This window comes from Polyodon spathula, chromosome 23 (genome assembly GCF_017654505.1).
Source record: "Polyodon spathula isolate WHYD16114869_AA chromosome 23, ASM1765450v1, whole genome shotgun sequence".
Classification (NCBI taxonomy): domain Eukaryota; kingdom Metazoa; phylum Chordata; class Actinopteri; order Acipenseriformes; family Polyodontidae; genus Polyodon; species Polyodon spathula.
The window spans coordinates 2,719,423-2,730,058 of NC_054556.1; the positions used below are offsets into that span (position 1 = coordinate 2,719,423).

At 40.0% G+C, this 10,636-nt stretch overlaps 1 protein-coding gene across 1 annotated transcript in view; it reads left to right on the forward strand.

Moving 5' to 3' along the window:
- LOC121298145 (protein bassoon-like) overlaps nt 1-5,045 on the forward strand; it is a 120,287-nt gene extending 115,242 nt beyond the window's left edge. Inside the window, 2 exon segments of the mRNA XM_041225014.1 lie at nt 3,285-3,388; nt 4,415-5,045. The gene's annotated coding sequence lies outside the window, so the exon portion shown is untranslated.
- Nucleotides 5,046-10,636: the final 5,591 nt, after the last annotated feature.

Sequence of the window (10,636 nt, forward strand, 5' to 3'; positions counted from 1 at the left end):
GACAGCATTAACAAACTGCAGAATGCAGCATTTTGGCAGAGACTCATAATATCTCTTGATAGCTGGACTTCAGACTGTTTGGGCTTTTCCTGCATCGCGGCATTGCAAAGTGCCCTGGCCTCATATCCACCCCCGTGCTGTGGACGTGCTGCTGATGCCTCTGGTAAAAGCTCACTGAAGGCTGAGACACAGTATTATTGCAGACGGGGGACAGGCTTAAACTGGTTAAGTGATGTGTCAGTTTACATTGAGGAGGACAGCTCTGATAAGCTGTCAGTTTGCAATCAGTCTGTCATTTAGCACATTCACCCCAGAGGGAGCAACAGCCATGCACACAGAAACTGAGGCTGTGGGGAGGGGGCTCATGTCTATATGCAACTTGTCTTACCAGAGGCAAACTTTTATTTAAACCAATATGAATAATGCTGGCCTCTCAGGTAAATGCCACTGCCACATTAAAACCCATTCAGTTCTGAGAAGGGCAATCCATGTCCATTCATATCAGTACAGAGACCACTGGAAACTGTGTCTATTAACTAGGACTGCGGTGGTTAACCTTAAATAGAGGCACTTCATATTACAAGTATAGATTATTACATGTGAATGCTACCATATGCATGCTTCACATAGCCATTCACATGCAAATTCAACACATTCTTAAAATGGAGATGTAATCAATATTGTAGCCATATATATAAGAATTGGGCTACAACCAATTACTTTGTAACATACTTCCATGAAGCCAGGCTATCGCATTATGGGAGTTTTCTGATCAGGGGAGTGTACTTACAGTGCAGAGTGCAATTGGGGCTGAGTGTATTGAGAGATGTGATGGACACAAACCAGGCTGCAGAGTTTAGCATTGCTTCCTCACCAGCTGATCGGATTACCCCCACTGCGCTCCTGAAATAAACCACCTTCCCCTGCTCTCCTCCACCTAATGAGACTTCAGGGGGACTCGAGCCTTAATCAATGAGAAAGATGCAGCATTCCCTTTTCACAGCATGGGTCATCTTGGTGCTAATTACATTTACATCACAGCAATCACCAATGGGGTTTTAAATACTGTCTCACAATTGCATTAGGCAATTGTTTCTAGGCAACTAATTGATCAGGTAGGCCCACCTGGCTGCTTGGGAAGTCTGAATTGGCTGGGGGCCGTGCCCAGGGAAGTTGTGTCTGTGCCACAGGTTGAGGCGACTGCATCGCAGTGCTACGCAGACGGCCGCTGAACGAAAGCTTGCTTTCTGTACATAGAGGAGGACAGTGTGCTCTCCTCAGGATAACAACTACAGAACCCCTCAACTGCAAGATAGTGCCTGTGAAGGCTCTGCCCAGCCAGGACTGTCGTAAAGACCTGGCGTCTCTGGGAGGCCTGGGCTTTGGGATCAACAGCAGTAGGTTAGTTTAGAGGATGTTGATCCCAACCAGTATAGAGAGGGTAACGTATTGTAGTGGGTTCCTGGAGCGGGACGTCTCTTTCAGTGAGACTAGCGCTTGCCTTGTGCAGCAAACTTTTATTTTTAGTTTTGTTTTGTTTTCTTTAGTAAATGTGACACTAGGGCTACCATTGCTAGTACTCTAGTGACAGCACATGTGTGTTAATTAAATCTGGTCTCCTGTGTGGCGTGTCAGCATCCAATTCTCTGACTCATTATTATTCAGTGAAGACCCGCACACATAACATTTCTCCCTGTTACTCTGGTATATTAGTGGTTTTGATTTCTAACTGAAATTATTTTCCTTGGTCGTGGAGATCATTTGTATTCATGATTTTTTATCTTATCTTTATCCACATCACTGAAAGAATTGAATGAATCCCACAGTATATTAATCAGAAAAAATAAATCAGGACTAGAAAGTCTTGTGAATACATTCTGAAGGTTGTAGCACTGACTTGGAATGGAGCTTCCTGATTGGTCGATCTGAGGTTTCTGACTATAATTAGACTCAGTTAGACATGACCTGGTAGATAAGTGACTGTAGCAACAGCACGGTGTCATTGAAAAGATGAGACAAGTCTTACAAGTTACACCTCGTCTGACTTTAGCAGTTCCCTTTTGTAGATTCTAAATGAGCCACGAAGCAAATACTGTACATTTCCTTCTCTGATCTGTGAGGTACTAAAAACCAGGCATGTGATGACAGGTATTAGGTGATTTAAGAGGTACCCAATTCTTGAGCAGTTACATGAGATCAACGCTATGCCTTCTCCTTGTAAATAAAGCAGGCACCTCTTAAGAATGAGTGTCGCTTAGGTCTTTTTGCGGCTTACATGTGTCTGGAATAACGACATTTCTGGAAAAGATTGCTGATGTTAGAGCAGGACAAGTTTTCCTGAAATTTCATTTTACAAGCCAGCCAAGAAAAATGCTTTGCTGACGCTCATCCTTCAAGAACACGGGAATACTTATCAACATCTACTGTATATAGATCAGATTCAAATAAGCATACATTCACTCATAATCTGTGTGATAGATCGTATTTCTGTAAACCGTAAGCATAGTGGATTGAGCCTGAGGTCCAAATGACATAATGCGTTAAGAGGAAATATACCAGATAACAGTTCATGCAAACATGCCTGTCTGTTATGTACAATCTGGGGCTGAGGGATGAACGGTTCTTGGTTAGCAGCACTCTGCCTGTGCAGTGGGTTGCCCTGCCTCTCCCTGAGCCTGTTATTGCCACCCACTGGAAACCACGGTGCATTAGAATTAGTAAATTATAAACAGGTGTCTATGAGCCAATAGATATTGGTTATGTTATTCCAGAGAAAAACCTAATAAACTGAGAGGACATCTGCTCAGCTAAATGGCTTTATTGAAAAACGATTAAATTGATTTATTGATAAAGGCGGCTCCAAAATATACATTTAGATACTTCTAGCACCATAGCATCTTATTGAAAGGGAGATCTCATTGACAGCAATGGCGAGTAACGTAGTACAGCGCAGTTGGTAAGCCATTAATGCATTGTAACTAATGTTCACATTTTGTAAGGTCAGTAAGAGCAACCAGTGTGTGCCCGCCAGTATCCTCTTATTGGTGCAGTTTGCATTATGCAGCATTTCTTGTCCCCTTAAATTGTGAAAAATGAAGTGACATGCTAGATGTATTTTTTTCTCTTTCCTCTACTTGTTACCTGAATGAAAAAGGCAGTCACAATAGTATCTAGCATGTCATTTCTTATATTCTAGCAGGCACAGATCTTATAAGGAAATGCACATAGCAACAGCTTAGCATGGATGTCTTCATGTCTTAGTTTTTCATTTTTCTTGTCTACAGCACAGAGAGGGCAATGTCGCTACTGCACCTTCAACCAATATCCAACATGGGTCAGACAGGCCTTTGGATGTAGCCTGCCACTGGCTATAACTTAGCTGATTTCGGTAAGTTTTAGATACCTCTCTGACTGCACCTTTTTGATTAGGTGTTGTCCTTATATAGTGGTATTGCTCTTAGTAGGGTGTTGCCAAGCACCTGTCCCTGCGCTGAAGTCAACTTCCAGTGACATTGTGTCATCAGACAAACCAGGAGCTGGGAGCAGAGTCCTATGTTTTATAATGCTCTTTAACTTTTGCAGAAGTCTTCCTAACAATCTAAGTTTGCATTGTTTGAAATATCCAAGCTGACCGGAGTCAGCCTGTACCTCGCTGAACAGGTAAGTCTGCACAATTTATTAGAATAACATCTGGGATCGACCCACTCCAGCTGAATATTTAACACAAAAATCCAAAGGCACCTTTTCCAGCAGTTTTTGCAACTAGTGATCTTGGACTGCGAAGAACTTGTTGACCTCCAAATCTAGTCTGAGAGCTTGCTGTGTGATGAATACGTACATCCCCCTTCCCGTTCTTTAAGTTTAAACAGGCAGATGGCTCTCAACAGGTGCTGCTTCTTTATATCTGGAAATACAATTTGTTCCTTCTGACAAGCAGCGAACATTAAGATAAGAAATAAGCTATGAGTTATTGGAGCTGCCTTGTGCCTTGTTATCAGGAAGCAATGAGCTCCAGAGCTCCAGGAGGAATTGCTGTTGCCTTGCTTGCACAACTCGATGCTACACAGACTCATTTGTGGTAGGTCTTGCTGACATGTGGCCATTGCCAGAGACCCAGACAGGAGCCATGAAATCAATCTAATCTGAATGGTACAGGCACATACAGTACTGTGTCGGCCAGTCGTATGCATGCATATTAACATGTGTCTCCAGTTAAGGTAACCAAAGTTTCCTAAGAATCTGAGTAATTTTAAGATATCCAGCGCCACGCAATACTGAAGAAGAAAAGCTCCCTTGAGCCTCTGAAGAGAAAAAGTCTTTTTTTTTCTAACAATCAAAGCTTGTTTATTAGACTAATATTCATTTTAAATAGGGACACCAGTTGCTACTAATGAAATGTGTGTCTCTCTTTCAGATGACCCATAGATGAAACTCTGAAAGGAAACTTCAGAGCCATGAGATCTAGCGCATGTGTTTCAGACCGAAGCCCTATGATTCATCTTCATGCTGTAGAAGAAGGTCTGGAAGGCTGGTCTTCACACACTCTTTGTGGTGCAGAGGAGCCCAGGACTAGGCTACAGCACAGGGCTACCATTGGGATACTAAGAAGCTAAAGAACCATGTTGGAAAGACAATGGAGCAAGCAGATAAATATGAGAAACGGTGTCCTGCTTGCCTACTTGATTGCAACCTTTGTTTCTCAGACTGCTAGTTGGGAATCCTGAGAACAGAGTCTACAACAGTACTGGCAAACTGGAGTGTCTTTGCACAGCAGGAAAGACCCAGCAGTTGAAGGTGACAGGATGATTTGTAATCTACTCTTGCATTCTGAGGATTTGTCTTTTTAAATATACTGCTGCACCTCGTTGGGAATACTCAAGGCTTTGGGATTCAGCCTGTCTACTGCTTGTTTGATTCCAGTCTTTTTTGCACAGAACATGGACCTATCCCGTGTCCCACAATCTCCTCTTATTCTTAATAAAAAAAAAAAAAAGTTTCATAGGTTTTTCTTGTACTAAAATACCTTTTTTTTATTTTGAGCGGAGCATTTGAAAACAAAACAAACAAAAAAAAACAAAAACATATATGTATATAAATTAAATGCTCCATTTTTTTCTTAACATTCCAGTATGGTAATGATGACCCTTTTGAATGCTGTCTTGTTTTTGCGATGTGTCCTAAGATTTTGGGAAGCGGGCTGCATGTAGAACACCAGAGAACTGTATATCTAGGACCGAACACTGTTCATTACCTGAAGCAAGGAGGCCATAGGACGTTACACAAGTTAAATGGAGAATCAAAAAATAGAGGAAAAAAAAAAACAGCGTTGAATCTGGTCACACATTTGAGGACTTTCTGTGATAAAAAAAGAAAGCCATAGAACTGTAGTGCAGTTGAGTTTGTCTTTAAGCCATTGCAAAGCCATCACAAAACCATCCCAAAGCATCCGGTTCTCTGTGTCTATGAGTTCTGTTGATTACGTTCCACCGTTTGCTGATTTTTTATCGTGTTTGCCTGATTTTCTTTTCTCAAGAGAAAGAAACAGCCTTAATCATTTCAGTTTTATTTTTTACTTGTTTACCTCAGACTTTTTTTTAGTCCACAAATCCCTTAATGATTTTGTTTCGTTTGCACATATGTATATATATATATATATGATATATATATATATATTATATATATATATATATATATATATATATATATATATATATATATATATATATATGTACATTGTAAATATTTGTAAAACCAAAACATAAACATTTAAATTATTATTATAATAATAATAAATTATTATTATTATTTTTAAAGCAATAGAGTGCAGAAGGCTGTCAAGAGCACAATCTCTTGTGTATAAAAAAGGGGGTCAGGAAATGTTTGCCTCTGCTGTTTATGTTTTAACTGCAATGCTGTCCTTATTTATCTGTATCTAACAGGCATGCTCAGTGTGAGGTCACTGGGGTCACACTGGCAACACTGTAACAAAATCCAAGGTACTAGCTTGAGCCCTCCTCAGATGCTGCACTGATCTCAGCTCCCCCGCAATGAGCTGGAAGCAGCAAGAGTCTGACTACAAAGGTTCAGCTAGCTATGGGTTAAGCCATGGCTCTGACTAGTTTCCTTCCCCAAATTGTGAAGAAATGTGTGTTTGACTAGGAAAGGGAAATCTGTAAGGGTTGGCACTGACATTGATCAAATCACCCCTCTTGCATACACGCCACAGGAACAAACACCACTTTCACATTGGTTTAGTACAAGGACTGTGGTTTGGTATAAGGACTGTAGTTATATACTGTATGAAGTACCGTACTTTTCTTTTGCTTCCAAAAGTTTGAAGCTGTTGATGCTTTACCATTCACATTGTATAACTCCAGATGCAGTGCAAGTATTATGGGGTTAGTTAGAAATGAATCTGAACAAACACAGATGACATGAAGCCTGTTCAAGCAATGTGGTTTGAAAAATGAACAAGGGGCAGACCTTTTGAAGCAGGTACTGTATGGCCCTGATTCACAAAGCAGAGCATTTTTTGATGGTTTAATTTTCATGACATCATTCTAGAATGTTGTTGTTGTTTTTGCAAAGCTCTGGAACAGATTGCCGAATTTTATAAACATATTTCATTCATCAAAACCGAAAAAGAAATTTAAGTCAAATTCTAAAAATGGATTTGACTCATCATGTCACGTTTGTTATCTGGATGGAGCAGTAAACTATTTTATTACAGTGTTGCAGTTTTCTCCCCCCAGAAAACATCTCAAATCCAACCGACGGGACTGACTGAGCATGCTGCCACACAACCTCATCAGCGTTTGCTTTGTTTTTATATTTCTTCATGCGAGCTTCCATTTATCGAAAAACAAAGGGTGGTCGAAAGCAATTTCCATTTCAAATGTTCTATGCAATGATACACATTTACTGTTAATATTTAATACCACTATGAACGTCGTGTTTAAGAATACAATGAAATTGTGTTACCGAGGAACAAAAAAAAAAAAGGATAGTTTGTATTTAGCGACTGGTCTGTATGAAATGTATTTAGTGAATTTAGTTTTTTTATTTTAGTGGCATGTTTGAGCCCCCTCCCCCTCTCCTCTGTGGTTGCCAAAGGGGTAAACATATAGCCTGTCATTATTGTCCTCCATACTGTAGTTTCAAGCATGGGTCGCTAGCTAAAATATGTTGCACGTCCTCATTCAGTCTTAGTGTAGTGGGGTAATTAGTGCTCTTCAGCACTGCCAGGATATGCATTTGTTATTGAAATTAGCAGTAAAAACACACACCCATTACAATCAAACTCTGCAGGTTTAGTATCCTCTGCTTGTATTCAAAATCTCTTGAAGTGTACAATTATTTTTCCAACTCTGCTGGCGTTAGCAGAAACAAATAATTAGACATTATATAGACCTTCCACGCTCCAGCAGGTACAAACACCAATTAATCTAAATCATTAGTATCAATAAAAATCATATGTACTTTAGTATGAAAATAACGGCACTTGCTCTGATTAGAGTATTGGAGAAAGCAAGCAGCATGCCGCACGGGATATGATTGGGTATTAAACCTAAATCAAGAACAAAGATCTCATCAAAACAATGAAAGGAGGAGCAGTGATAATGCTGGTAATGGAATAACAAAGGGTTTGGTTCAATAGGTGCGTAGCAATGGTTTTTATTAGGAGGCTGCATTTTAACACGCAGTAAACAGTCCATAGTTTTCAGAAAGGAACAGTTAATGGTGGATAAAACAAGAAGCACATGCATACAGTAGGGTTGTACTGACAGGGTCTCTATAATTGATTATACAGGGGGTCAGTCAGCCCTATCTGTAGCTATCATCACCTACTGTATACAGTGCTGATGGAGATGATTGCTTTGAATGGAGCTCCACTAGTATAGCCTGCTTGCTGTATCATTCCAGACAGAAGTGTTTACTGCCCCCTAGTGCTGCTTCTACCGTATGAATAACAGTGCAGAACTGCAAGAATTAGCAAGCACATTTTTTCTAATTTCCACTCACCCAAGCCATTAATCAGTTACACTGTCTAACACGCACCATTTATCTATTTATTTTGATGAATTTTAGTTCTCATGCTGCTAAAATGTAACCTCATTGTATAGTGTGTAGTATTTAGTGCAGGTGTGTTTTTGATCCCATGTTAATAGTGGTCTGTGGCAAATGCAGAAGCTCTAAGGGGGTGACAGAAAATCTTGGGTCCACACTGAACTATATAACAGAATGCGAGCATAGTGTGGTTTTCCATCTCTCTCTGCCTGTATGATGGGATGCTACTGAATTTCCTTAGCTTCTCCTGAGTAGCACATTACAGTACCTTGGAGCCTCATATTTGGCCATTCCTGTTGATAAGTATATATACATACTCTATTAAAAATAATATAGATGCTTGATAAATGATCATAAGGAAGAAAAAAATAACCATTTACTGCACACGAGCAAACTAGAAATAGTAAGTCTCATTTTCCATGTACTGTTTTTTTTTTTTTTTTTTTTTTTTTTTTTAATAATTTGTAAAGGAATAAGGCTCTATAAAGCCTTCAGTATTACAGACCTACTCTTCAGAAAATAGTAACGAGGCAGAATGTTTCTGTTCAATAACAAGTGCATAGCCACATGCCACCAAATCCTTAGCACACAACTGAAAATACTTGGCAACCATTTTCACTGTAAATAAAAACTCAAAACTGTACAGTGTGTAAATGTCATGTGTACAGCGATCATTGGCGTGGGTCATCGTGTATGTCCCAGCCTGGCCAACCTGCCAATTTGTGCTTTTGTGTATAAAACAAACAAACAAACAAACAAACAAACAAACAAACAAAAACAGCATTGTGCAGTGTGGCTGGCTCGTATAGACTGTTGAAAAACAAAATAACTTGTATTCAGAAACATACTGGTCTGTGTAGAGTTTCTGTACATGTCGTGTTTGTAAAGTAAGAAAACTTCCTTAAAGTAAACTTGGCTTCCATGTCATTGTACCGGGGGGGTTGGATGTAAAAAAATTAAAAAAAAAGATAAATAAAAAAAGAACAAAAAACCAATTTTAAAAAGTTACATTCACTGTTGTAAGTGCAGTGAGCTATCTCACGTGTATCCATTGTAAAGCTGTGTGTGTGTTTCAATGTATTCTCGTAAACAGTTGTAGTAATTTGGTGCATCATGTCATGTAATGTGATTAATGAGATAATTACCCTACAATACATTTCCGTCAGGAACGAATAAAGAAAAAATGTAATTCTGGAGTGGTTATTTATAAGATGAAGTGCTGCAACCTCAGCAGGACAGCTGGAGTTTCAAAATGACACCACCTGCAGTCCCTATACAAGCTCCCCATCCTAACAGCATAGCAAAGTCAAATAAAGCATTGCGAAAGCATGGTGAAGCATAGGTAAGCATGGTAAAGAATAGTGAGGTATAGTAAAGCATAAAAATAAACAAAGCAACCCTTGGTGAAGTACAGTAAATGCACAGTCTAACCATAGGAAAATCATGAGGAAAATACTGAGCACAAATACAGTGGTTATGCAATCCCACCTTGGCAAGCCAACAGCAGATGAAGATGCCATATCTACCTTTAAAACACCTGGATACTTACTATCATACAGCAACACAAGCTGTTTCGAAACCTCCAGCATATGCTATATAGAGCATCGTGACCTACATGTAATGTATGTGGATTGCGTAAAAATTTAAGTGTAAAATAAAAGATGGATAGAGAACAGGTTCTATAGCCTTAATAAACTTTGGTAAGAAATGTGCTAATCCAGCTTTCATCACAACTAGATAAGCAATGCTCTTGACTTATGTAAAAATTTTCACGTGACATACAGTACAAACGGACAGATGGACTAGGATCACTAGAATATCCATCCTCTGCAGGGATGGATCTCCTTGCTATCACAGACTCCTTGCTATCACAGACTCCTTGCTATCACAGACTCCTTGCTATCGCAGTCTCCTTGCTATCACAGTCTCCTTGCTATCACAGTCTCCTTGCTATCACAGACTCCTTGCTATCGCAGTCTCCTTGCTATCACAGACTCCTTGCTATCGCCGTCTCTTTGCTATTGCAGTCTCCTTGCTATCGCACTCTCTTTGCTATCGCAGTCTCCTTGCTATCACAGTGTCCTTGCTATTGCAGTCTCCTTGCTATTGCAGTCTCCTTGCTATCACAGACTCCTTGCTATTGCAGTCTTATTGCTATCACAGACTCCTTGCTATTGCAGTCTCCTTGCTATCACAGACTCCTTGCTATCACAGTCTCCTTGCTATTGCAGTCTCCTTGCTATTGCAGTCTCCTTACTATCACAGACTCCTTGCTATTGCAGTCTCCTTGCTATCACAGACTCCTTGCTATTGCAGTCTCCTTGCTATCACAGTCTCCTTGCTATTGCAGTCTCCTTGCTATTGCAGTCTCCTTGCTATTGCAGTCTCCTTGCTATCACAGACTCCTTGCTATTGCAGTCTCCTTGCTATTGCAGTCTCCTTGCTATCACAGACTCCTTGCTATCACAGTCTCCTTGCTATTGCAGTCTCCTTGCTATCACAGTGTCCTTGCTATCACAGACTCCTTGCTATCACAGTCTCCTTGCTATCACAGACTCCTTGCTATCAC